General features: G+C 44.5%; 1 protein-coding gene and 1 long non-coding RNA gene across 4 annotated transcripts in view; one reads left to right on the plus strand and one right to left on the minus strand.

Moving 5' to 3' along the window:
• ZNF697 (zinc finger protein 697) overlaps positions 1–20923 on the minus strand; it is a 31055-nt gene extending 10132 nt beyond the window's left edge. The window contains exon 1 of one of the 3 annotated variants that reach the window (XM_037735299.1): positions 20420–20923. The gene's annotated coding sequence lies outside the window, so the exon portion shown is untranslated. Of the gene's footprint in view, positions 1–19994 lie in introns of all 3 variants that reach the window. The other 2 variants (XM_017519773.2, XM_037735298.1) reach the window with 2 other exon arrangements.
• On the plus strand, positions 20839–21645 carry LOC119469694. Its single transcript, XR_005198530.1, has 2 exons — positions 20839–21237; positions 21414–21645. It is a non-coding gene; the product is annotated as an uncharacterized LOC119469694 (long non-coding RNA).
• Positions 21646–27006: the final 5361 nt, after the last annotated feature.

Genomic DNA, 27006 nt, shown 5'->3' on the forward strand with positions numbered 1-27006 from the left:
CCTCCTGGGTTCAGGCAATTCTCCTGCCTCAGCCTCCTGAGTAGCTGGGACTACAGGCACGCACCACCATGCCCAGCTAATTTTTTGTATTTTTGGTAGAGACGGGGTTTCACCATGTTGACCAGGATGGTCTCGATCTCTCAACCTCGTGATCCACCCGCCTCGGCCTCCCAAAGTGCTGGGATTACAGGCGTGAGCCACTGCGCCCAGCCTCTACTTTTTTACTTCTATGAGATCAACATTTTTTAGCTTTCATATATGAGTGAGAACACACTGTGTCTAACTTTCTGTTCCTAGCTTATCTCAATGTCCTCCAGTTCTGTCCATGTTGCCGCAAATGGCAGAGTTCATTCTTTTTTTATGACTGAATAGTATTCTCATTTTCATTTAGACTTGGGAAGGGAGGATTAGGAGTGCTCTGAAAAGAGCCTGAAGCTCTTGTCACCCAGATACCATCCAACAGCTACTCAAATTTGTTTAAAAATGCGTTATGTTAGTGCAAAACTGGAAATCTGCATACCCAGTAACACGGATTCAGTTCCATTCACACCAGCATGTCATGGGGTTTTAGGCAGTTGTCAGGTAGTAGAGAAGGTTATTTAGAGGTTAGGAAAGGTAACAACAATATACGAAAAGCAGCTGGTTGAAAAATATTTCATTTTGGCTTATATGCATACCTACATGTATAGTTACACATGTATACACAGGTCAGAGACAGGCTAGAAGTTTATTAAAATGTTAAACATCTCGGTCACTTTGGGGGCTTTACAGCTATTAACGTATTTGACGTTAACCTAATGAAGTAGGATATTATTTCCAGCTTCAAAAAGAGGAAGCAGGAACAGAAGTGACTGTTCCAAAGCCATACAAATTATAAATTGCAGAGCAGGGATACATACCCTTGCAAGTCTAGCTCCCATACACACATTCTTAACCAGAAGCTCGTATACAGTTTGAGAAGACTTGACCTTTTTTTTAATCAGAAAACCAACTTTCTTTTTTAACATGATAGGTTATGTTAAAAGAAACCGGGCCGGGCGCGGTGGCTCAAGCCTGTAATCCCAGCACTTTGGGAGGCCGAGGCGGGTGGATCACGAGGTCAAGAGATCGAGACCATCCTGGTCAACATGGTGAAACCCCGTCTCTACTAAAACTACAAAAAATTAGCTGGGCATGGTGGCGCGTGCCTGTAATCCCAGCTACTGAGGAGGCTGAGGCAGGAGAATTGCCTGAACCCAGGAGGCGGAGGTTGCTGTGAGCCAAGATTGCGCCATTGCACTCCAGCCTGGGTAACAAGAGCGAAACTCTGTCTCAAAAAAAAAAACAAAAAAAACGACAATTACTCTAGAAGCAACAAAAAGGAAGACAAGGGCAGGAGTTGTGATAACCTCAATCTAGAAAACGTAATATTCAAAAACACTAGACACCATGGTATAAAGTGTCAGATATTCAGGTACATTTTGTTGTATCCCATGCATTCTCAAAAACTAGCGACATGTTGTGTTAGGTAATGTTGGAGCTGGATATCCAACGGGCAGCAGGGCAGTGTGATAGCTTCGTGGCCAGATTGAGCTGGGTGTGAATCCTCTGCTCTCTGCCAGCCACTTTACCTTGTATGAGTTTCTTAGCCTTGCTGAATCTCAGATTCTGCATCTATAAGAACCAGGAGGCTGTCTCCGACCTTGCAGGGCTATTTCTCGAGCCACAAAGATTAATGTTTGTAAAAGCTGCTGGCATGTTAGAGACACAATAAATGGTAGTTATAATGAAACTCAGCCAGCTTCTTAAGAAAATTATACACACCCTCATTCTAAATTGGGGGGGTCACCGATTCACAGCTACGTTGATGGAGAATGGCCTTTGGCAAGTACAAACAACGTCCCCCAGCCTTGCTGCTAAAGGTTCTATTAATGAACAACCCACCATGTGGAGACAAGAACCAGGGAGGGGCTAGTCGCTTAAGGGAGGTGGGTGGAGGGAGAAAGGTTTAATTCCAAATTCAGTTGGTTTTTAGCTGCTGATAGTCCATCCTGTATACAGAGTATAGGTCTAAAGCTAAATAGGGTGTGGGTGCCTGGTTCAGTAAGCCCTGACTTACATCATCTGTAAGGGAGTTCTCCTTCCACCAGTAAGAAGGAAAAGAAATTTAAGGAGGAAAATCAACAAAGTGGTGAGCATACAAAACTAATTCTACATCTAGTGGTAATCACTAAGGGAAGCAATTCTGATTTTTGGCTAGCACAACCACTATGCTGTGTGACTTCAAGTATTTGCCCCATCCGGGCTTCTGTTCCATGACAAGGCTGGGTCGAATGTTCCTGAGTCCTCTTCGAGCTTGTCCTATGACACACAGGTGACCACCATTGTCAGTTTCATTAGACACTTCCAGCTCCAGCTTGTTAATCCACACAGCAAACTCTTAATCCCCAAACGCTCCACCACCACCATCACAAAACCTTTTTCCTGGATATAGATCACTTCAGGGTGGGATTGGGCAGCTTCAATAAGACTGCTCAAATTCTGGTTTCTAGAACTTGCGATATTTTCATGTCCCTTTCCCCTACCCCCATCTCAAAAAAGTAAGGCTTATCACCCTGTCACTAGGAAAATGCTCAAGAGCCTTCTAAACAAACTCAGCCTCACTTGAAAGAAAGATCACTTTTAAGTCACTGATACAGAGCAGAAGTAAATGTGAAAAAATATCTTTAAAAAAAAAAAAAAAAGACTCCAGCCTGGTCAACACAGCAAGACCCCTTCTCTACAAAAATTAAAAAATAATAATAATAACTGGGTGTGGTGGCATATGCCTTTAGCCCCAGCTGCTTGGGAGGCGGAGGCAGGAGGATCGCTTGAGCCCAGGAGTTCCAGGCTGCCATGAGCCAAGACTGTCCCCACTGCATTCCTGCCTGAGAAACAGCAAGACCCCATCTCAAAAAAGAGGAAGGGAGGGGATGAGGTGGGAAGAGGGGGAGGGTAACTGAAGCCAGTAGCAGAGCCAGAATTAGAATTTAAACCAAGTTAACTGGCACATTCTCCCGATCCCCACTTTGGGGTTACCTGTAAGAAACGAGCCCTATTGAACAAGAGCCCCACCACTTTGCATATTTAACCTAACTTCCTATGAAGAGGTTAGGGCAGAGGAATGCACAGGTCTCACCCACCTTCCTGGATTGTACTTAGAAACCAAGGCCAGAAATAGTACCAAGTCTCCCAGCCACTCAAAGATAAAGCAGGGGCGCGGCTGCCGCCTCCCCGGGGCAGCCTTCTGCGCGGACCCCCGCAGCCCCGCCCGGATGCGCCCCGGGAGCTGCCTTCGCGCCCCTCGCACCTCCCACGGCAGGGCAGCGGGTCCATCCTTCGACTCAGCAGCAGAGCTAAATCGGGGTGACCCAGGTGACCTATAAAGCACACTGAGGCCCGTGAAGCTGACGCCCAGGCGGCGTCTCTCTCCGGGAGAGGCCGCGGTGTCCCCGTTCACGGGCGCCCCGAAGGAGCAGCTGGCCAGAGCGTCAGGACGGGACGAGGGAGGCCAGTCCCCCGCGAAGCAGCCCCGACCAGCGGGGACGGCCGGCTCCAGAGCAGATCGCTCCCGGCCCCGCCTGGGCCCCGCCAGCCCCCCGGGCAGAGGGCTGAGGAGTCACCGGCCGAGGCGGCTGCCAGGTGGCAGGGAGCCAGCCTGCTGGGCTGTCATGTCAGGGGAAGGAAGTGGCCCGGCGGGCGGCGGGCCAGGAGCGGCTCCCACTCGGGCCTCTAGACTGCAGCTCCTTTCCTGGCTCCCCCTCATCTCGAGGGTCCCTTCCCTACCTCCTCAGGGGGACGCAGGGCCGGCCAGCAGCAGCTGGAGGCTTCTTCCTCCCTCCTCTTCCCACGCCCCCTGCCCACCACTGTCTCCCAAGGGAGAGTTTCCATAGCAGAGTCCAGGCGGGGACACCCGATTGGGTAGAGTGCTGGAAAAACAGTTTCAGCCTGCGGTTCAAAAGGCTGAACTCATGACCACAACTGGGGGCTAACCAGGGATTCCAGGGGGTTAATCATTTGTCCATCTTCAGCACCAACTGGGTAAAAAGTCAGCCAGCCTCTCAGGGGATATGACCATCAGGGTCCTGCCTCCTCACTGCTAAGTTTATGGTCAAAAGGAACGCAAAGGGCAAACAGAGCCACCTTGCCATATTTGCCGAGGATGCCCTACTGGCATGGGGTAAAGCACCTTACACAGAGGGTGTCCACATACAAACGGGGCAGGCACACTTCCCCTTAGCTGGCTTTGCCAGGCACAAACCCAGACTGGCCACCCCAAAATGCCAGCCACCCAAGTGGCAGACTGCTGCATGAGGGTGAACGTTAATTCCAGACAGGTACAGCCAAAAGATGACTGCGGCTAAGTGTTGCCCGCTCTCCAGACAAGAGTAGCTAAAATCATATGGTTTCTGCCTTGTGGTTACTGCTTTTTCACCTGGAGAGAAACGCCCAAGTTGAAAAAAGAAGGCTCAAAACCAAGGCAACAGTGCAATCAACCTACATCCCCACGGTCAGTGCAGGTCTGAGGCTCCTTCCAAACTCTGTGGTCAGGAATAGCACAAACGCCCTTGGGGTCAGGCATTTCCTGTCCATCAGTCAGGCTAGGGCCCCTCAGTTTAGCCTGAAGGCTTCAGCTTATCACAATTGCCAATCCTCCACCACCACCCTGTTCCTCCTGCACAAAGTAAGAATAGTCCAGTGCAGACACAGATCCTAAGTGCCCCAAAGTTAGAGTAACTGCCCTCAGCTGAGAAGTCACAAAAGCTAAAGGTTTTCCTGTTGGCATTTACTATCCATATTTTACATTTAACTGATTAAAATCTTCTGCAACATAAATCAGGGTGACCCATTTTCCTGTATATTTTCCTCACATCCAGGAAATCCTTCTGTTCGTGGTTTTTTAATTCCCTGTGCTCCACCACCAGTACTGTTTTACAACCTCAGTGGTTTTATTTACTGAGAGAAACTTTGGGCAGCCCTCAGAATTATCTCTAGACACCTTCTCAGCAGCTGGCTCAAATATTCCATGTTTGCATTTCATGAAATCACAGACCGTGGAAACCCCTTTCTTCAACCTTCTTTTACAGAGAAGAAACTGAGGCTAAAAAGGAAAAGTGATTGAAAGTCAGGTTTTACTAGAAGAGTTGTGACCAGACTCAATTTTGCTGATGGTGTCTCCAATGATCTTTGCAGTTCTTTAATATAAAACGCATCTTCCAAAAAATAGCCAGATAAATCAAGGACATATACGTGGCTCTTTTTTTTTTTTTACACACTGATTAATCAGGGTCCTCCTGAGAAACAGAACCCATAGACCAATAGGGTGTGTGTGTGTGTGTGTGTGTGTGTGTGAGAGAGAGAGAGATTTATCATCAAGAACTGGCTTATGCCATTATAGGGTCTGGCAAGTCCAAAATCTATCTGTAGGGTGGGCAGCCAGGCTGGAGACCCAGGAGAGCAGATGCAGTTCTTGGCTAAAAGCTATCTGCTAAAAAAATTCCTCTGAAGATCAGTCCATTTGTTCTATTCAGGCCTTCAACTGATTGGATAAGGCCCACCCACATTATGGAGGGTAATCTACTCAAAGTCCACTGATTTATATGTTATCCTCATCTAAAAAACATCCTCACAGAAACACCCAGAATAATGTTCGACAACAAATCTTGGCATTCTGTGGCCCAGCCAAATTGACACAAAAAATTAACCATCATACATACTCTAGCTTAAAAGCGTAGTCTGCAGAATTAAATCATATTTCATATTTACCCATAGAAACATTTTTTCTAAAAACCATTACTATATACAGATAGTTGAATAGAGTCTCAGGGTATATGTGCTATGAAGGACAGCAGGGAAAAATCAAGATTCATCTTTAAGATCTACACAGCCACATGTGTGTATGGGCACACACTCCTACAGCAGAAAGACATGCAATTTAATCATCTATTTCACTGAAGGACAGAAGGGAAAACAGGCTAAGACTGCACAAGGGGTTTATGTCAGTTATGGGAGTTGTCAGCAAACAGCCTTGTTCTGGGAAAGTTGATGCTGGAATCCCATGTTAATGTTGCCAGATGGGACCAGGTGACCTCAGGAAGTCTTTTCCAACCCAGATGATTCTGTGATCATATTTCCACTGTAATGAACAGCCCTAAAGAGAATGCTTATCATAACAAATAAGGAGAGACGGTGTTAGGGCCAAAGGACTTGAGGCATACATTTAATCACCTCTGCTTCCCACTGTAGATTCAACAACAGCAACAACAAAAACTGCTCTTCCAACTCTCTGCCCAAAATAACTGTTTGGTGTTGTTGATGAAGAATGGCTGGCATGTTCCAGCCCAGTGCATTTCAGCAGTGGGTAAGTGACACTTCTCCTTATAATCTGCCAAGATATCTAAAAAAAAAAAAAAAAAAAAAAAAAAACCAGGAATAAAAATGTAAGGAAATCACCTGATGCCTGAATTTTCCTGCCTAATTGTCAACGTCCATAGCTAGTTTTCGGCATGAAGTAAAACATTTGCATATACTTTAAAACACTTTTTAAACAATTACATACCTGTGTTACTCTTATTTCCTTAAACAAAACCCAGATCATACGAAAGTGTGTAATACACATGATCCATATTCTTCAATAACAATGCAATAGTGACAAAATGGCAAAAACAAAGGTGGGGGGTAGTAGAGAGACCTATAGCTCAAAAAACATAAACACGATCAACTAACCCCAATATACTGACCCTATTTGAATGCCAACTCAAACTTACAAACCACAAAATGAAGTTATAAGACAACCGGGGAACTGTGAACACTGATTAGAGATTTGATATCAAGGAACTTCACTTTTTCAGGTGTTGGTACTGAGATTAAGTGTACAAAGAGTTCTTATATCTTTAAAAGATATATAATGAAAAACTTACAAGTGAAATAGTATGTCTGGAATTTGCTTCAACATAATTCCTGGGAGAAAAGGAATGGGCAGAGGTACACAGGAAACAAGATTGGCCATATATTGACCACTGTGGAAGCTGGGTGGTCACATATATGTAGGCTTATTACACTACTCTATCTACTTTTATATATTTGCTAGAAAACTTACTATGTTTTTAAATGGATAACTTTTTTTTCTGAAATTTTGGGTTATTTATGTTCATTTAAGTACTGGCCAGAACATAATAAAATATCAGTGATTTCCATAAAAGGAATAGCCTGCTTTTCTAAATCATGCCAAAACAAGAGTGGTTACTAGGCTTAATACTGAATAAAGCTCATGGGAACTGGGAGAAGGGGCAGGGAAGCAAGGATACTAATGGAAAGAAACTTAAGTTTGATGCTTTTTGCTCTTTTTAAAAATGAGATAAAGGAATAGCTGTTATGTTCAAAATAGAATCAGATTCTGTTTCCGTTTTCATCTACTTTTATATTTCCAAACAACTAAAAAAAGGATCCTGCTCACTTGTTTATTTCCACTATTAATAAGTCTACACTCCAGACCAAGAAGGGATAAGCTGGATTAGGGGTCCCAGTTGTGACAATTCTATGAGGGGAGGGCTTTATCCCCAGGACAGACAAACTGATGAAATGATGTCAGGGTCCAGTAGATTAAATACATCAATAACTGGTCCCGCCTAGAATGACCTTCTCAGAGGATGAAAAATGGAAGAGTGTGTATGTTTGAAAAAGGAGGTAATACAGTAGTGATTTATGAAAATGTGATCTCCACAAGATGAACTCTGACAGGAAAAGATTTACTTTACTAGCCCAAACTAAGAACTTTTAAATTTAGACAGTGTCCTCAGACAGCACTCAGAGAAACTCTGAGGATGCCATCCAAATTGCTTCATACCATACTGTAGAGAGAGCCACTAGAAGATATCATGTTCCCACTTTACATGAGAACTGAAAGCGCACAGATATTTTCTGTTTCAGCCAATGGTGCACGGTAAATCTATGATGCACACGCGCACTCACGGGATACAGCTTTCCTCCAGAAAGTGACACGTGTCTCAAGAAGGCTTGCATGTCTGGGATTCATTCATAACTTGAACATCCGTTACTAAGTCATTCATCAGGTTCAGTCTGGGTTCCTTACCTTTAGTTCCTAGCATTTCCCAAAGACGCAACAGTACTATACAAACTTACAAATTGAATAACAGTATTTTTCTTGAGCATGAGTTCTTAGCCTGAGGGTCTCAGGATCTGTGAACTCCCTGCAACCTTATGGAAATGTGTTTGTAGGCACTTTCTTCTGATGAGAAGGCCCATAGCTTTTTCTTGGACCCTGAAAGGATCCATGGGAAAAAAACAAAAACCCTGTTGTAAACTGCTATTACAAAGGACTCATGATATGTCTCCTTATCATAACAATTCAGAAATCATCCAGAGTGCTTTTGGGTAAGAGGGATAAGAGCTATTTCACCACTATATGCCACAAGATCTTTTGGTATGCTGGTGGAGAAGACAATGGCAGTAAGTCCAAAAGCAGGTAGCAGCACAGACAAAAATATCAGTAAATTTCAAATAGAGATGGAGAGTGAGGGACCTAACATCCTATTTTACAGGTGAATCAGACAATGGAGCCCGAGAAAGGTTAAGTGAATTGCCCGTGAACACACCAGTTAAGGGCAGACTCGAGCCTAATCACTGGCATATTAACCTTTGTTCCAATGCCCCTTTGCCATTCAATCTAACATAGCCTATCGTGCTTGGCTAATTCACACTTGCGATTCAGGTCTCCCAGCATCATGAGTTCACCTGCTTTTCACTTCCTAGTCACTCATGTTATGTGACAGGTGCACTAAGAGGGAGAGAAGTTATTCTTCAAGACTGTAACACCCTGCCTTTCTAGGATGTATCTAATGTATAAGCTTGACCCCAGGTTTATGGCTCCTATCAGCTGCTTACTTGGACACTGAGTAAAATCACATTAATCACGCCATAACCTAGCCGGTACACAAAATGCTTCGTTAGTTAATCCTTCTCCTCTCAATGGAAAAATAATTAAAATCTGGACAAAGTCACCAACTCCTTCCTAACAAATCTTCAAAGTGTTAGGAAAGTCATCTTGCCTGCAAAGAATTACATGCAAATACCCAGATAAAGAAGGGCCTTCGGGGAGTTACACAAAACTGCAACATAAGGAGGCCTAGTTCACACTTAACTGCAGCATAGGATGAAGGACTCAGTTCATCCAACGTGACCCATTACTACAAGTACAGTTTCTCAGCTCCACCCTGTGCTTTACCAGCTTTGCCGTCCCCGTATGGGAAGTTGTGCAGATGTGTGTCTGGTGGCAAGGACAGCACCACTCCAAGTACCCTTTGCTGTAGAGAATGTACCCACAGATGATGAGAAAATCTCACAATATAAATTCACAAAGGTGTCAAGTTGGTAGACGATGGGACCACCCTTCAGGTTACTGGATTCCTTTTACGTACAATCGCCCTTGGACCACATTCTTCCAACCCACTCTGTCATATTCCTGAGTTTAGTGCTCTGGCTTTAGTGACAGCATTTCACTGACTCCATTTTTCTTGTTTTCTTCCAGACGCCTGCTAATTTTTTGCCTATTATCATTTCAATTATTTTTCCTCTAGAAAAACATAGAAAATGTTCTTCAAACTTAGTTTCTTGTGATCCTCAGAAAAGATCTCTGACTTAACAGGTTTTGGATTCTCTGCTATTTTTACTAGAGAAAAACAGAACAGCTTGTTGGCTAGAAAAAAAAAAGCAGTTGTTTGAATTAGCATTGACTTAATGAAGTGTTACAGTAAACACTGAATGATACTGAGTCCTTTGTATAGTATTTGAAAAAAGTCATCGTCTGTGTGTGTATGTATGTGTGTGAGAGAGAGAAACACAGGCAGGAGAGGCAGAAAGTGGAGCGGAAAACCAGGAAGCCTCAGCAGTACTGGTTACACCATTTAAAAAAATCTTTAAAGACCACAGGGCACGGTGGCTCACGCTTGTAATCCTGCAGTTTGGGAGGTTGAGGTGGGTGGTTCATGGAGTCAGGAGTTTGAGACCAGCCTACCCAACACAGTGAAACCCTGTCTCTACTAAAAATACAAAAATTAGCTAGGTGTGGTGGTGGGTGCCTGTAATCCCAGCTACGCGGGAGGCTGAGACAGGAGAATCACTTGAACCCAGGAGGCAGAGGTTGCAGTGAGCCGAGATCGCGCCACTGCACTCTAGCCTGGATGACAGAGCTAGATTCCATCTCAAAACAAACAAACAAAAAAAACCTTTAAAGACATTTTTCCATTCGAACTCTGAAACTCATTAAAAGGGGAGACTGCCTTATTCTACAATATCATTTTTAAATGACTAAAATCAATTATCAAACTGTATTATATTTTCTCTTGCAATGCCATTTTTCTGCCAAATAAATCTCACAGACTATTGGGAAAAGGAAGAATAAGTGCTCATGAGCCCCAGTTAAAAACTAACATCACTACCACCACTACCACACGCTCACAGTTTCCCAGTGAACCTGGGCTTCCAGATGGGACATCAGCAGACAGTGTTAACTGCTAACATTCAGTTAGTGATCCAGGCCCACATCAGTTATCAGCTATATTTTTCTACCTTCCAAATTCAATGGTCTCCTCTTCTCCTTTCTCTCACCATCAACACTGTAAAGTGCTTGGCATTTAATAGGAGCTCAGTAAATGGTCTCGAAAATCCTGTTGAGACTATCCTTGGAAATTCCCTTTGCTGAGCCCCCATGATACTGCACTGTCTAGCCCTCCTCACACTTCACTGAACACCCTGTCCCTTCTTCTTAACTCCTGAAATAGGTGAAGCTTCAAGTGTCTTTTGACATTTTCTTCTCCCTCTCCCTCCACGGTTTTGCCTCTTCCTATAGCTTTATACATGCCTTCTGTCCAAAGACCTCACAAATTTGAACCTCTCACCCAGTCCCTGACCTGCACTCCAGATCCACATTTCTCATGATGCCCGAGTGTTAGGACTGAGGAGCTTGAAGGTCCCTTCCAGTCCTGAAGTGCTGTCCTGCATGTCCCATGTGACAAGGGACAGGAGGCCGCAGAAACAGGAAAAGCACATGCGAAGGGATCAACAGCCCAAGTTCAAGTAGAAGTCTGCCACTGACACAAGGCGTGCCCTGGGACACTTATCTCACCTCTTTGAGTCTTAGTTTAATCCTCTACGTAATAGGGGAAAACAAGCTACCTTGAAAGGATGCTATAAAGACTCAATGAATTTCCATTTGTAATGTATCTGGCCCATGTCAGACTGAAAAACAAGTATTAGTTCTTTTCTTGAATCTCTGCTACAAATCAGCTCCTCCTGGCGGTGTCCATTTCTGTTAAAGCTGTCTTTGTTCTCAGAAGCTCAAAACCCTGGATGCAACTTTGACCCGTCCCTCACCCTTTCAATCAAATCAGTTACCATGTTCTTTCTACTTCTCTCTTTTTTCAGTTGCCACTATCGCCGCAGTATATACTCTTACTAGTTACATGCACCTATGTGTCATTCCTGCATCAATCTTAAAACATAACTGCCACTTTATTATTCTGCTCAGAAATCCCTAAGTGACTCTGTCATAGAAGCACAGACTCTAAGTCACCAACAATGTAGCCTAAGGCTCTCTTGCCTCATCTTAACCTCTGTCCCCTAACCCCAGCCCAAAAGGATTGCTCTAAATTCCCCCAGAAGGCCTCTGTTCTCCCCGGTATACTTTTCCTCCACAAAGCCAGTCTGTCCTTTTCTGGAGGCAGCGGCACCTATAATGGTTAAAAGCTCAGATTCTGGCCAGGCGCTGTGGCCCTGTAATCCCAGCACTTTGCGGGGCTGAGGCCCATGGATCACTTGAGCTCAGGAGTGCAAAATCAGCCTGGGCAACAGAGCAAAACCCCATCTCTACAAAAAAAAAAAAAAAAAAAAAGCTAGATGTGGTGGCATACACCTGTAATCCCAGCTAATTGGAGGGCTGGGGCGGGAGGACAGCTTGTGCCCCGAAGGTATTTACACCACTGCACTTCAGCCTGGGTGACAGAGAGACATCCTGTATCAAAACAACCAAAAAACCAAACAGGGTTCTGGAGTCATACCACCTGTATGAATCCAGTCTAGCTGTTAGCCGTAAGCAAGTTGTTCAACCTCTTTTAGCCTTAGTTTTCCTTATAAAACAGAGAGAACAACTGAACCTACCTTATAGGAATATTAAGTGCCCAGATAAAATTATTATTTTTTCACTTTGCATGACTTAAGATACTTTTTCTTATTGTCTAATATTAGCTATTTAAATAGAATCATACTTACAATAATTCATATCTTATTTTTGGCTCTCCCTTTTCCCCTACCACCTCCCAACTGTAAGTCCCTTATGGGAACAAGCATTTTATTTGCTTTGATAATTTCCTCACACAAGAAGCCTTCAAATAGTTCTTGAAGTGGATAAAATCAGGAGTAATTATTTCTCCCCCTCAGTCTCAAAAGGAAGAACTAAAAAGACTAGGAAATGTAGTGATCCAGCAAAATCACATCAGGTAAGGCAGCGCCATAGAGAAAACCCAGCGCTCCTAACTGGATCCAATAACCTGTTAGCACCAGGAGCCAAGCATTCTTAATTACCCTGCTAAATAGGGAGCCATGACAGGAAGTGGCAATTAGCCTCAAAGGTTAGGCAGACCATTCTCAAAAGACAATTCGGCATCTCTTGGCCCCAATGCCAGCACGCTTTGTATCAAGTGCCCCTGTATGGGTCCTCCCTGCACTCCAAGGGTTTAACCCTTGATTCAGCTGTGCAAACAGAGGTGGCACGGAGCTGTTTACATTCATTGTGGGGAATGCTACTAGACTGTCCCACTACGACAGGACAGCTGCTTCTCTCCCACCCAGTGAAAGTTGGGACTAGCAGTCACAGAAATTAAATGGCAAATGAAGAAAGACCAACATTCAACCTTCAAAGTAATTATGAGACTAAAGAAGTTGCTGGGTGTGGAAGGGCAGAGAGTACATTCAAATTCAGGAAAGATTTGTATTTAACATTAAGAGTGGCTATTCAGACTAAAGTTTTATTCTCTGGCAGTTTTCAAAGGTTTCGTGTTTTGTTTTGTTTTTCTTACTACGACAAGAAAGGCATGGAGTTCTTTTTCTTTTGAGACGGAGTCTTGCTCTGTTGCCTGGGCTGGAGTGCAGTGGCGCAATCTTGGTTCACTGCCACCGCTGCCTCCTGGGTTCAAGCGATTCTCCTGCCTCAGCCTCCTGAGTAGCTGGGATTACAGGCATGCACCACCACATCCAGCTATTTTTTTTTTTTTTTTTTTTTTTTTTTTTTTTTTTTTGTATTTTTAGTAGAGACGGGCTTTCATCATGTTGGCCAGGATGGTCTTGATCTCTTGACCTCGTGATCCATCTGCCTTGGCCTCCCAGAGTGCTGGGATTACAGGCGTAAGCCACCACACCCAGCCAGGCATGGGTTTCTTGATTGCTCTTTTCACCTACATAGAATCATCAGCCTTAGAAAACCCTTTTTCTAAAGGCCCAGAATTAGGCTAAGAAACAAACGAAGGCTCTTAAGATTAAGTTAGTAAAGATTACATGCCATATCGGAGGTGTTGACCAGGAATACTTACCACATCACCAATTCAATCAATAAACATAAGCTCGTATTAGGAAGTGAAGAAACAGGAACGAAGGATGTCCTGTGACAACTGCCCCCCCAGACTGGTGTAGGTTGTGGCTGCAGTCTGGTTAAGTTCAACTGACACTTATTATTATAAGGGTGGGAGTGGTACAAGGCGAGTGTTTCTTCAAGTTAATTTCACATTGTGGTTTCTCAGTTCTGGGGTAAACTAGTTTTATATTAAATCTGGCACATACACACCCCCCAAAAAAGAAAAGATGGGGAAAGCTAATATACATAAAAAAAGAAAGAAAAAGAAAATGAGTCACAGATGGGTAGAAAATATTTGCAACAGACATATATGATAAAAGACTGTTAACCAAGATACAGAAAGAACTCTTAAAACAATAAGAAAACAAACAACCCAATGAAAAAAATGGGCAAAAGATCTGAACAGACATCTCACCAAAGAAAATATACAGATGGCAAATAGGCAAATGAATGAAAAGATGTTCAACATTGATATGGTTTGGCTGTGTCCCCACATAAAACTCATCTTAAATTGTAGTTCCCATAATCCCCATGTGTCATGGAAGGGACCAGGTAGGAAGTAACTGAATCATGGGGGCAGTTACCCTCAGGCTGTTCTCCTGATAGTGAGAGTTCTCACAGATCTGATGGTTTTATAAGGAGCTTTTCCCCCTTTGCTTGGCACTTCTCTCTTCTGCTGCCATGTGAAGAAGGATGGGTTTGCTTCCCCTTCTGCCATGATTGTAAGTTTCCCGAGGCCTCTCCAGTCATGCAGAACTGTGAGTCAATTAAACCTCTTTTCCTTATAAATTACCCGGTCTTGGGTATTTCTTCATAGCAGCATGAGAACCAACTAGTACAAAACATGAATGTCACTTGAGAATGTCAAGTTAAAACAAGATGCCACGACTCGCCTATTGGAATGGCCAAAATCCAAACACAACACCAAATGAGCTATCAAGCCATGAAAAAACATGGAGAAACATTAAAACGTATACTACCAAATGACAGAAGCCAATATGAAAAGGTCACCTACTGTATCATTCCAACCATATGACAAACTATGGAGACAGTAAGAAGATCACTGGTGGCCAGAGGTTAGAAGAAGGGAGGAATAAATAAGTGGAGCACAGAAGGTGTCTAGGACAGTGAAACTATTCTGTACCCTACTATAATGGCAGATACCTGTCATTATACATTTGTCAAAACCATAGAATATACATCAAGAGTGAACCCTAAAGTAAATTAAGGATTTTGGGTGATAATGATGTATCAATATAAGTTCATAAGTTGTACCAAATGTATCACTCTGGGGCAGGATGCTGAGAGTGGTGGAGGCTGTACATGTGTGGGAGCAGAAGGCAGGCAGGAACCCTACTTTCTGCTCAGTTTTTCTGTGAACCTAAAACTGCTCTAAAATATTTTTGAAATTATATATGTACATACCTGTGAAATATCTTACCCAGCTTATATGATGTATAAGCATACAACCTTACCACACCTCATTGTAAAAATATTGTCTGCGCCATCATTTTAGGAACAAATCAAAATAAAACTTTTAAAAATATAACATATTCATTCAACAAATATTTATCAAACCCTCACCATGCACTACCCATTATTCTAGATTCTCTGTTGTAGAGATTAGATTCTAATGAACTTTTTTTGAGCACAGCTTTTTGAAAACACTTTCTATTATCAGAAATCATTATCAATACCTGCCTGAAGGATTGTTTTAAAAACTAACAAAACAAAAATAAAGCGATTCTTTGAAATTCACAAAGATTTCCAAGTATAGGAGGGAAAAATGGTCAAGAACTGGAAAAATCTTCCTGTAGTGCCCTGCTAAACTTCATCAACCATCAACGATGTGCCAAGCACATGAAATAGCTCTGAGATGCTGAGCCAAAGCAAAACACTTCTTAGCAAATAAAAGCCAAAAGGTTTATTCCTGTTTTATAATTATGGTAAGATCCTGATAAGCTTCTCAGAAGACCATATATATCCGAAGTAACTCTCTGAATAAAAGTAGGCCCTTTCCCTTTAACTACACATAGCAAATTTAGCCTCCACAGGAAGGAGAAACCTGAACTATCACATGTGACCCTCCCACACACCTGCTGGAACACTGTTGCTGGCCTAGGGATGCACAGAACATGACTTGCTAATAGATTCAGTGATCCCAAGAACTGTCCTATTCTCCTTCAACATGACTAATGTGCTCATAACAACCCACAGCATGCTGTGTTTATACCAGGGCTTTCAGAGTTCTGTGCACCCTTGAGGTCAGGAAAAAAGGTTTGGTCAACCTCAGGAGATGGGTTCAACCTTGTAACAGGTTAAACCCTCTTCTACCCAAAGAGGAGAAGCTCCTGATCTTTTTACCATCCCCTATCAATACATGATGCAATGAATGCCAAATCCATACCCCACACAAATCTTGCTACTCTGATGAAAAGAGAATGAATAATCTTCCTTCCTCTCCCCAGCCTTCTTTTCCCCTCCCAAGTGCAGTCAGGGAAACCCCTTTGATTTTCTCAGATGTGCCTGACATCTGAGAGGTTTGGCATGATAGCAAAGGGAAAGGTACTAAACAATGCCCCACCTCTGCTACACCAAATCATTAAACATTATAATTATTCAGCGCCAGTGTTAGTCAAGCTCAGAAAACTCAGCTTACAGTGGTCTGCCCTGGCATATTTCCAGAAGGTACTTACCTCTTTTGGAAGTTACATGAAAAGGGTAAAAATTAACTAAGACAATTATTATCCTGTTTTCGATCCCTCTTCTACACTAGAAGCAAACTATCAACATGCAAATAATGTTTCATGCCTCCATTTCTGCATTTTAGTCGTTGCCAATTCATCGTTAACTCAGTTTCCGAGTTAACGATGCCAGGTTGTGTTCTGGACATAGAGTCTCTGTCACGTGTGGGAACCCACACAAGTCTGCTTTCATTAAGAAGACACTGAACTGCAGAATCTCAAACAATGCAAGAGATTAGAGGAGAGGCTGAGGGTGGCCTGGTGTGGTCAAGAAAGAACACCCAGAAGAAGTGAGGCTTGGCCTGGCAAGAGGAATTCCAGGCCAAGGGTGGGAGAAAAAAGAAAAGAATTCCAAACACACACAGTTCTGTACTCAAAGGTCTTGTTAGGGATTCTGAACCTGGCCTTTCCAACTGATGGTCATGAGAGTTTAAGGACATAAAAATAACAAATCTATGAGAAAAAAAGTTTTTCTCAGAATAAGATCCATTAGGATGATTTTAGAAGCCCAACAATGTTACTGGTAGGAAATCTGGGAAGTGGAGGATCTCGGGAGAAGACAGGATAAAGAACTGTCCGTTTTCTTCCATAGAAAGCAAATTCTGAACAGACTTGGCAGTCGGCAAACCTAAATTCCAATCTACACTCAGTTCAGAATCTGGGACTCCAGACAAATTTCTTAACTTCTAAGCCCTAGTTTCCTCATTTTTAGAATGAAGATAACAATACGTAAGTCATCAGATTAAGGAACACATGTAAATCACCTAGTTTAGTAGCTGATATACAGATGTTCAATAAGTGGTGACCGTTATTATAATGACATAAAAAAAGCATGAAAAATTGCCCAGTTAGAGATAAGTGAGGGACTACTATATTGCAGTGTCTTTGGGGGAGGTTCAAGAGTCTAATTGGTTTTCTACTTCAATATGCTGCATTTTAATCCTGGTAGATGCCTGGGCTATAAAAATAAAAGTGGCATGGTAGGTGTCTGGCTCACTTGCAAACAGCAGGACAGTCCTTGTAGTGCTGCTTTTCTAATGAGCACACTGCACCTTCATAACTGAATGGAAAGATTTACCTTCTTCAGTCTAGGACAATGACAAAAATTGTTGATTATTTGTTTGGAATTAATCCACTCCATATTCTGCCTATAGAGTTTGAAATTTAGGCTGGCAAAGAATTTATTCAACCAACTTTTTGTGAATGTTCTTATACTAGACACTATGACAGGTATTTTCAGGGTCTCTTAATCTAGGAGCAAAAGGAAAACTTCAGTCTGGCATGTCCTAGAGGCTTCATTTGCACAATTGCAATGAATCCTCACAGGTCTATAAAAAAGACTCCATCCCCTTTTCTAAGGAAAAGGAAAGAGAACTAAGTTTTTTTCATCCTTTCACTCATTCTTTCATTTATTCATGTTTTCAAATCAAACATCCTTTGGGCACTTGTAAGGTATTAACACCTAAAGCAGGTGTCATTGAAATAATACAAACTACCAAGGGGTAAGATTAATTCTGAATGCAAACTTTGGGAAGACTTCTATAAGGGAGTTAATCAGCTGGGCTAGGCTATGTACAAAAGAATTAGGAACAGGACAGGGATGCTCAGCAAGCATGGGGTTCAACCTGACAATCGCAGACATAGAAGAATGCTGCATCTTCTAAGATTGGGGAGCGATTTGCTTCAAGGACGGGTAGGTAAATTAAGGTGGTGCAGGTCCAATGAAGAGCAGAGGTAGGTAGGCACTGACTTGCAAAGAAGTTTAAATGTCAAAGTAAAGAGTTACTTTTGTTGATTATATTAACTGTACATAATGTGTGGTACTAAGAATCCTGTTAAGGGGCAGGTCAAATATACAAAAGAAAAAAGAAGTAGGATCTTAGATACAAAGAAAAGCCCATATGATACTGACATAGGTTCAAGCTCCAGACCTCTCATTGGCACTGTAGCTATTTTTTTTCTTTCTACCTAAGCAGACAAGCTCCTTCTTGCCTTAGTTTATCATCCTTGCAGCCAACCTTTACCCTTTCTCCTTCGCTTCACAGGACACTAGTAATTAGGAAAAAATGTAGATTCTGAGGAAATTCAAAGGGTTTTGGTGAGGGAGGGAGAGGAAATGTGACGCAACTCCATGAGCCTTAGTCATGCTGCCGATGTGAGGTCACCATTTACCACTTCAATCCAGCCGCATCAGCTGCTGCTTCTGTCTGACTAGCATCCATTTACCCCTCTATCCCAGTAGTTCTGAAAGGCCATCTATGTGCTCCTTTGTGTAATGTAAAGGGCAGTCTGACTTCACATTTATGATCGTGGTTCAGTCAGATACCATCTTAGTCTCTGTTGGGCCTGGCTGAACTTCTGACATCAACTTTCCCTCAACAACAACCCCCAACACACACACACACACACACACACACACACACACACACACACACACGGCCAATATGTTCTAACAAGAAATCATCGGAATTCACAGAGCCGTTTTCCTTCACTTCATTATCCTCTAGACAACTGGGTTTTTTTCTCCATTCCATTCTTTATCTTGGTTCAAATGACTCATCTCTCCTAAAGAAGCCAGGGACCAGTCATGTATGTTAGGCTCAGGGCTCTCTCCACGCCCTACAGCATCATTCTTCCCACCGTGAGCCTTGCATACTCCCACCTGGCCATATGAGTGGCATTCTTAAAGGTTCATTTGGCTCTTAAAATGTATTCCCGGCCGGGCGCGGTGGCTCATGCCTGTAATCCCAGCACTTTGGGAGGCCGAGGCAGGTGGATCACGAGGTCAAGAGATCGAGACCATCCTGGTCAACGTGGTGAAACCCCCGTCTCCACTAAAACTACAAAAAATTAGCTGGGCATGGTGGCGCGTGCCTGTAATCCCAGCTACTCAGGAGGCTGAGGCAGGAGAATTGCCTGAACCCAGGAGGCGGAGGTTGCGGTGAGCCGAGATCGCGCCACTGCACTCCAGCCTGGGTAACAAGAGCGAAACTCCGTCTAAAAAAAAAAAAAAAATGTATTCCCCATTAAGTAATATCCATATGCTGGCTTGCTGAGAGAAGAAGGTAAACAGCTGGAGACATCAACAAAAAATCAGGTGAGGGGAGAAAGGAGAGACAGTGAGTGGCCCCTTAGGTGAGCCGAGTTCAGTTAAAACAGTTACTCTTGGGCTGTGTTCAAAGTTGCCCACGCATCCACCACAGCTGCTCAAAGACAATTAACTTGTAGCCATTATCCAGCCACATTTACCAGGCGCTCAGTCTTGCTGGAGGAGGGTAAGGCAGTAGGGTATGATGTGGAATACTGGTGTCATCCTACAGGTTAAGGACAAATATGCCCGCTACAAGGGCAGGGATACATCACCGACTTCAATTCGGCCCAGGGTTCATGTAGCAAGGGGTGAGTGAGTCACTCCTGTGGGGGAGGCTGGTTGGGGGTGGGGGTGGCGGCTGGTGGTTAGGAAAAAGGAAAATCGTGGAAAGTCCCAGAGGAAGTGGTAATCGATTCCCGATGTGTGGCCATAATGTACACTGGCCATAAGGTATACTCAGCGCCTCTGCGTCGCTGCTCCCCCTCAACCTTTTACTCACCCTCTGCTCCCAACTCGCGCCTCACCCGTGCTTGCAGGGCATCTTCGCGAGGTGCAGGTCCAGCTCTGTCCACCACCCCTCCACCTGCCGACACGGACGCTTGTGGTTGGAAGGCCTCCCGGGGCTAGACCGCGACCCCTCCTGGGCTGCGAGCCGCTGCGCCTCCCTCCACCCACCCGTCCTTATTGTGTCATTTGCCCGGTCTGATGGCAGCCCCAAGCCGCTCCTCTGAGTGGGATCGAATGGAGAAGAGAAGGGAGGCACTCACTGCATTCACTGGGACCCAAGATGACCTGCCGCCTCTCTCCTGCCCCTCCTCGGAGCCCCCCACTCTCCCTCAGCCCCACGGGGGCTGGGGGCACGGACAGTCAAGGCAAGAAGGGCGCAGTCCGTCAAGGTCCACAGCTGCACACAAAGCCCTTCACCTTCTCCTCGCCTTCCAAGCTCCTCCCTGGGCTTCGCTTTTCCGAGGGTCTCTGATGCCCCCTTCGGTGGTCGGCGGGACGCTCCGATTCCCTCTCGCATCGCTGTCTCCTCCCTCACGTCTCAGCCTCCTCCTCCCCGCCCCTCGCCACACACCCCTGAGGGAGCTCAGCCCCGGCCCAGGGGGCGCGAGAGCACCCCACGAGCCCCGGCCCCTGCGCCCCAGGGGAGCGGACAACTGTCCGTTTTACGAGGTACAACTTCGCCCAGCCGTTCCGCCACCGCACTCGAACACACACCCCGACCCCGCAGCGGTCGGGTCCGGTCCCGACCAGCCCCATCCCCGGGAGGCGGGCGAGCCCGGCCACAGCCACGCTCCTACCTGCGCGGCGGCCGGCGCGGCGGGGAGCGAGCGCACCGCGCGCCCCGGCCCGAGCCCCGCACCGCGGCGCGTCTGCCCTTGTGCGGTGGCGGCTGCAGCGGCGCTGGCTGGCTGGCCGCCCGGCTGACTCCTCACTGGGGCTTCCTGTAGGGCTGGACAAAGGACATTTCCTGGGAGGAGCGGAGAGCGTTCCCAGCATGCCTCGATTTGTAGTTCCCGGGGACTTCCTGCCACTGCAGCGGCGGGCGGCCCAGAGGTGGCTCGGCCAGGCTGGGACCCCGGGACTGGGGGAAACGCGCTGGCGGCTTCCCTAAGCGCCCTGGGGACGCGAGCGGCCGGCGGGTCCTGCCCCCGCCGCGCCCGCCCTGCGGCGCTCTCGAAGCCCGCCACTCTGGAGGACGCAAGACCCCCGCTCCGCACTCCGCGCTCGCGGCACGGGTTGCGGGCGGCCGGTGGGACGCCGCCGCCGAGCTGTCCCAGGGTGCCAGAGGGCTCTGCGGTGGGAGAGGCCTTTTCTCTAACAATCGGGGAGTTTGTGACGGGTTCCCTTTTTAAAAAATTAATCTAAAAAGGTAAAATCTATCTTAAAATAAATTTTCTTTTTGTCTTTGAAGCCATTGACATCCTGCTTGGGCGGATTAAAGAACTTGACTGCCCACCAGGAATTCAGGTTCCTTAAGATCTTGGCGCTTCGTCCTTAAAACCATACAGAGCTGATTGTTTCCAGATCCCGACCCGGTGACATTCGTCCCTCCATTGTTGGCCTGGTCCCAAGCATGTTTTCAAGAAAAGCAATTAAATTGAGATTGAAAATAAATTCCGTAAATTAAATATTAGACGTGAAAACCTGTGTGCTGCTGAGCTAGGATCGCGCTGGACTTTTTCTGTATTTCCTTCCTTCACCTTTAGGATTCAGCCTTGTTGGTCCTATAAAACAGATGTGACGGCCACTGTATATTGAGTGTGTGTATTTTGGGAAGTGGAAGGGTGAGGGGAAGGGAACATTGGCTACAAGAGAGGAACTCCACTTCCAGCCTAGCAGGAGTCTATGATGTCCTGCACACGTGTTTGTCTATTTCTGCGACCACATACTCAGGACCCTTAGAAAATCAAGGAAAGATCACACAGAGTCTAAATGACTAAAAGCTGTATTCTCTTCAGGAGCATGAGCAGACTGTAATAAACTGAGCTAGGAAAGGACAAGTTCTAGGATGCTCTACAATGTGTTTGAAAAGTAATCAGAAAAGTATCTGGGCTTGGTGGCTCACGCCTGTAATCCCAGCACTTTGGGAAGCCGCGATGGGAGGGTCTCTTGAGTCCAGGAATTCAAGACCAGCCTGGGCAACATAGTGAGATCCTGTTTCTACAAAAATAATAATAATAATAATAATGGCGGGTTTGGTGGCATATACCTGTAGTCCTAGCTACTCGGGAGTTTAAGCAGAAGGATCATTTGAGACTGGGAGTGTGAGACTGCAGTGAGCAGTGATAGTACCACTGCACTTGACAGATTGACACTCTGTCTCAAAAAAAAAAAAAAAAAAAAAAAGTCATAATTACCTGTCATCTCTACTTGCCATTTTGCGTTTTAAATCCATATGAATTACAACATTTGGGTGGGGGGTTTAACTTACATTTAAGTAAAGTTTATCCACTAGGAGAATACTAGAGTTCTCTTTCTCTAGAGATCCTTAACCACAGGGGTAATATGGGCTGGAATAAAATGTAGAATTGATGAGAAACATGCAGATAGGACCGTCCACCTCCCAAAAGTTCCTGTTGTATGCCCACCATAAAGGTCGTATTGTATGCCTGCTCTGTTCACTGTCACCTAAATTAATTTTGCTGTGATCCTTGCATTTTCTGGACCCTACAAATTTCTGCTCCTTCACATTCTCAGACTGGTAATGTTCCAGCAAAACTACTCTCCCAATCTCCTCCCCAAAGAATTGATTATTGTTTGGCAAACCAAGTAGCCTCTAATAGTGTTCAATTTGAAAAACATGATATACTTGCTTGTAGCATTTAGCCTGTAGCATTGCCTACTATGGCCCCGTTGAAGCTATTTTTCACCTTGCTTTTAATACAATACACTCTCCTCCTTCTCCTACACTTCTAACTTAAGCTCAGGATAATTAGAATTTCACTCATCCCACCCCATTCCAAACCTGTCCCTTCTTTTTGTTTCCAATCCCAGTCACTTCGTTATTTCAACGAGTTTTATTTAACACATCGTTATTCATGCTAGTCTTCATGCCTGGAGTAGACATATGACATTCAGCAGTAAGATAGTTTACTGAGTAACTACCAGCTATGTCTTACCCCCAAGAAGCCCACACTCCAGTTGAAAAGACAGACATCACACAATTATTCCACAGTGTTTAGGGGCTATAATGTTGCCTTGAACTGGGTTCGTGTTCTCTAAAAACGGTGCTCTTTCCATAAGGTTTCTGTTCTGGTGAGTGGTGGGGGTGGACAGGAGTGGCCAGAGGAAAGCTAGGGAGGGAGGAAATACAAACGGTAAAGAAGACAAGTCGTGTGTGAAATTTAGTTGTGAACGGGGTGGTAGCTGAGAAGGAAGTGGGATCAAAGGACATTTTTCTGTTTGTGGGGGGTTTTATTTGTTTGGTTTTTAAGATGAGAGATCCTTGGGAATGTTTAAAAGCTGATGGGAAAAAGTCTTGGAGAGAAGCAGAGGGTAACAAGGAGGAGAGAGAAAGGAAAAAGAATTCTTATTCAACAAATACTTGTGGAATTAACTAATTCCTGCAACTTAGTGTTGAAAATGTTGAGAATGAAATGAACAAACTGCACATTCCCAGCTAAGATATGCAAAGTCTGAGACCAGAAGGAAATGGCATTTCTTTCCTCCTTGTCATGTGTTCCCTCCTGCCCTTGAGGCCCTCAGGGGAAGGTGACAGACAAGTGAATGAAAGGAGAAAATGGAGGCTTCCTCCACTGTTGAAGATGAAGTCTTTTCCGAATTGACAATAGGTTGGAAAGGCACCCTGCAACTTCAGAAAAGTCTAAACTTTCAAGCCTGTGGATTTTTATTTATTTATTTATTTATTTTGAGACAGTCTCACTCTGTTGCCAGGCACCAGGCTGGAGTTCAGTGGCACAATCTCAGCTCACTGCAACCTCCGCCTCCCAGGTTCAAGCAATTCTCCTGCCTCAGCCTCCCGAGTAGCTGGGATTACAGATGCATGCCACCACGCTCAGCTAATTTTTGTATTTTTAGTAGAGATGGGGTTTCACCACATTGGCGAGGATGGTCTCGATCTCTTGACCTCATGATCTGCCCGCCTCGGCCTCCCAAAGTGCTGAGATTACAAGTTTGAGCCACCGCGCCCAGTGGATTTTTATTTTATTTTTAAACTAAAAAAAATTTTTTTTTTTTTTGCCCTTACCCTTTTCTTCTTCACCACTTTGAGGCAAAGTATATAATCATTCTCATCCTCACCTTTCAAACGAAGGGTTGAGCCTGGACAGATTTGCTTACATTTTTCAAACTTTCAAGTATAAAATGGATGACCTCTGTTGATTTTCCTTAACCTGGCAAGCATCCATTTCCCATTTTTTGGTAACGGCACCTTTGGGAAATAACCTCTTTTCCACCCTTAGGTCTTGGGGTTTAGAGTAGGGCAGAGCCCATCTTCACCTCCACTTCGTTGGCAGATAGTGTTTAAGACCCAGCGATTAGCCGATTCAGTGTTGTCTGAGGGATAAGCTATTAAAGGAGGCAAAGCTGAGAAAAGGGGTGTGGGCAGGGATGTATGCATCAGCAAATTTTTATGGCTTGTTTGATCATGCCTGAAGCCAAGGTACCCTTAGACTTTTTAGTTACATGAGCCAAAACATTCCCTTTTGGGCTTAAGCTATTTTGAGTTAAGTTCTATGTCTTGCAGCCAAAAGAGTTCTGTACAGCTGGAAGTGGGATGCTGTGGCGCAGATCCTTAAATGTAAAATTGGCTGAGTTGAGGAATGGTGAACGTAGGAAAGATCCCTCTATGCCAGGCTAGGGAACTGGAAACTCTTGTGATATGGAAGTCAAGAAACTGAGTGAGAGGTCTCAGATCCCAGCATTTCCAGGGTAGAGTCTGAGAGGTCTTGATTGACAAGTGTCAGGGTTTTAGGGAGTTTGGCCGACTTAATAGTTTTTATAAATGTTCCAAAGAAAAAGGCATGCTAATGTTGAAACTTGCCTATGTAGTAGTAGAGAGGAAAAAATTACAGTGTGATTAAAAGATTCCCTTTCTGCCAGTACCCAGCAAACTCAAATGGTCCGAACTCAGATATATTGAGCCATGCCACGTTGAAAAACTGAAATCCTCTTCCTTTTGCACAGTGACAGCAAAGGCATAAGGTAAAAAACTGATAATAGAAAGACCGTCTCCTGAGTCTACATCAAACTCCTCCTGCTGTGCTGCTCCTGCCAGAGGAAGGGAAGAATTAACCCCATTTTAATTGGGTGACCATATGATTTCTTATCAAAATGGGACAATTCTGAGTGTGAGTATGGGTGCTATTAATAATTACACTGAGATGACAGCCTTAAAACAGGTCACCCTAATTAAAAGAGCTATCCACTAGGACAGCACCGGGCATCAAAAGGCCACTCCATTAGGCCTCCTCACCAAGTCGCCCCTAGGCAGAGGCTAAGAGGGTGGCTGTTAAACTGAAGACTGTTAAAATGAATCGGCTCTAAGGCTTTTCCTTAAAAGACAGAAACTCCCAGGACAGGGTCTGGAGTGTAGACAGACTCCATACCTCTGAAATACAACAGCAGGCAAGGCGGTGGCTAAAACAATTCAGTCCCAAGAAATGGAATCCTCTCCAACTCCCATTACAGTTGTGATCATGGAAGAAAATAGTCAACAGGAATCCTTTCCGAGAGTAGAACTGAAGGAAGCTAAATTGGCCAAAGAAAATTCCCTGTGAGGCAGGTAATTCTTGCTTTTTCTAATTAGCAGAATGTAATACATCCTGTGATACAGTCTCCATGCGGATTATTTACCCTTTCTTTTGCTTTCCTATAGGAGTTACTCTATTTTCCCCTCTACCATTTTATACTGACTATGTGGGGAGTGATCAGATTTGTAGTTTTGCAAGAGGTTGTCAGAAAGAGAACGAAAAGGTCATGGAGAGGAGAACTTAAAGGTCACAGACTAGGAGCAATCACTTAAAGATCATGGACTAGGAACTAGACACAAAGAAAAACAAGACAACGCCTGTAATCCCAGCACTTTGGGAGGCCAAGGTGGGCAGATCACGAGGTCAAGAGATTGAGACCATCCTGGCCCGTCTCTACTAAAAATACAAAAAAATTAGCTGGGCGTGGTGGCACGTGCCTGTAGTCCCAGCTACTCAGGAGGCTGAGGCAGGAGAATTGCTTGAACCTGGGAGGCGGAGGTTGCAGTGAGCCGAGGTCACGCCACTGCACTCCAGCCTGGCACCTGGTGACAAAGTGAGATTCTGTCTCAAGAAAAAAAAAGAAAGAAAGAAAAACAAAATGAATAAAATGAGTTAGACATGCGAAAATGCATTTACCTTTTGAAATGTGGATGAATGCATTTTCGTGCATATGTAGAATAATTGCATGTTATTAAGTGAGGGCATTTTAAAACTGTATGGAAGAAGGGAAGCCCAGAGATGGACTTGAGAGTGTGGCTACTGTTTTCTGATGGCTCAGCATTCATTCCCACTTTCTTGTAACAGCACTCTAATTTTCCTTCTGAGGAGCCTCCTTCAACTTTAGTCTTGTCTAGAAGAGGGTCTATCTTCCCCCACCTCCACCACTTCATTGCCCAGTTCTGGGGCCGGATCTGTAACCCAGGCCTGGGCAGTCGGTGGTTCCCATAGCTCACAGCCCAGTAATTGTGTCAGAGAGGAGCATGTGGCCCAGAAGAAAAGATCAAAGAAGCGCTCTTTCTCTGTTGGAATTGCTAACATTAAAACGATAATTTAAATTGCTTTAAAAAGATAACATTAAACTGAACATGCTGGAAGATATAGCCTGAATGTGGAGTCAATACAGAGAGTGGGGGAGCTGAGAAAGGGAGACACAGAAAGAGAGAAATGGACTTGAGCTGTTTGATCCAGGAGTTCCAAAACCTCTCCTTGCACTTTTAGCCCCGGGAACCATTAAATTCTCCTCCCCCACCATTTTATTTATCTGATTTGAATTGGATTTTTGCCTAGTTCAAC

Source organism: Cebus imitator, unplaced genomic scaffold (genome assembly GCF_001604975.1).
Source record: "Cebus imitator isolate Cc_AM_T3 unplaced genomic scaffold, Cebus_imitator-1.0 Scaffold774, whole genome shotgun sequence".
Classification (NCBI taxonomy): Eukaryota; Metazoa; Chordata; class Mammalia; order Primates; family Cebidae; genus Cebus; species Cebus imitator.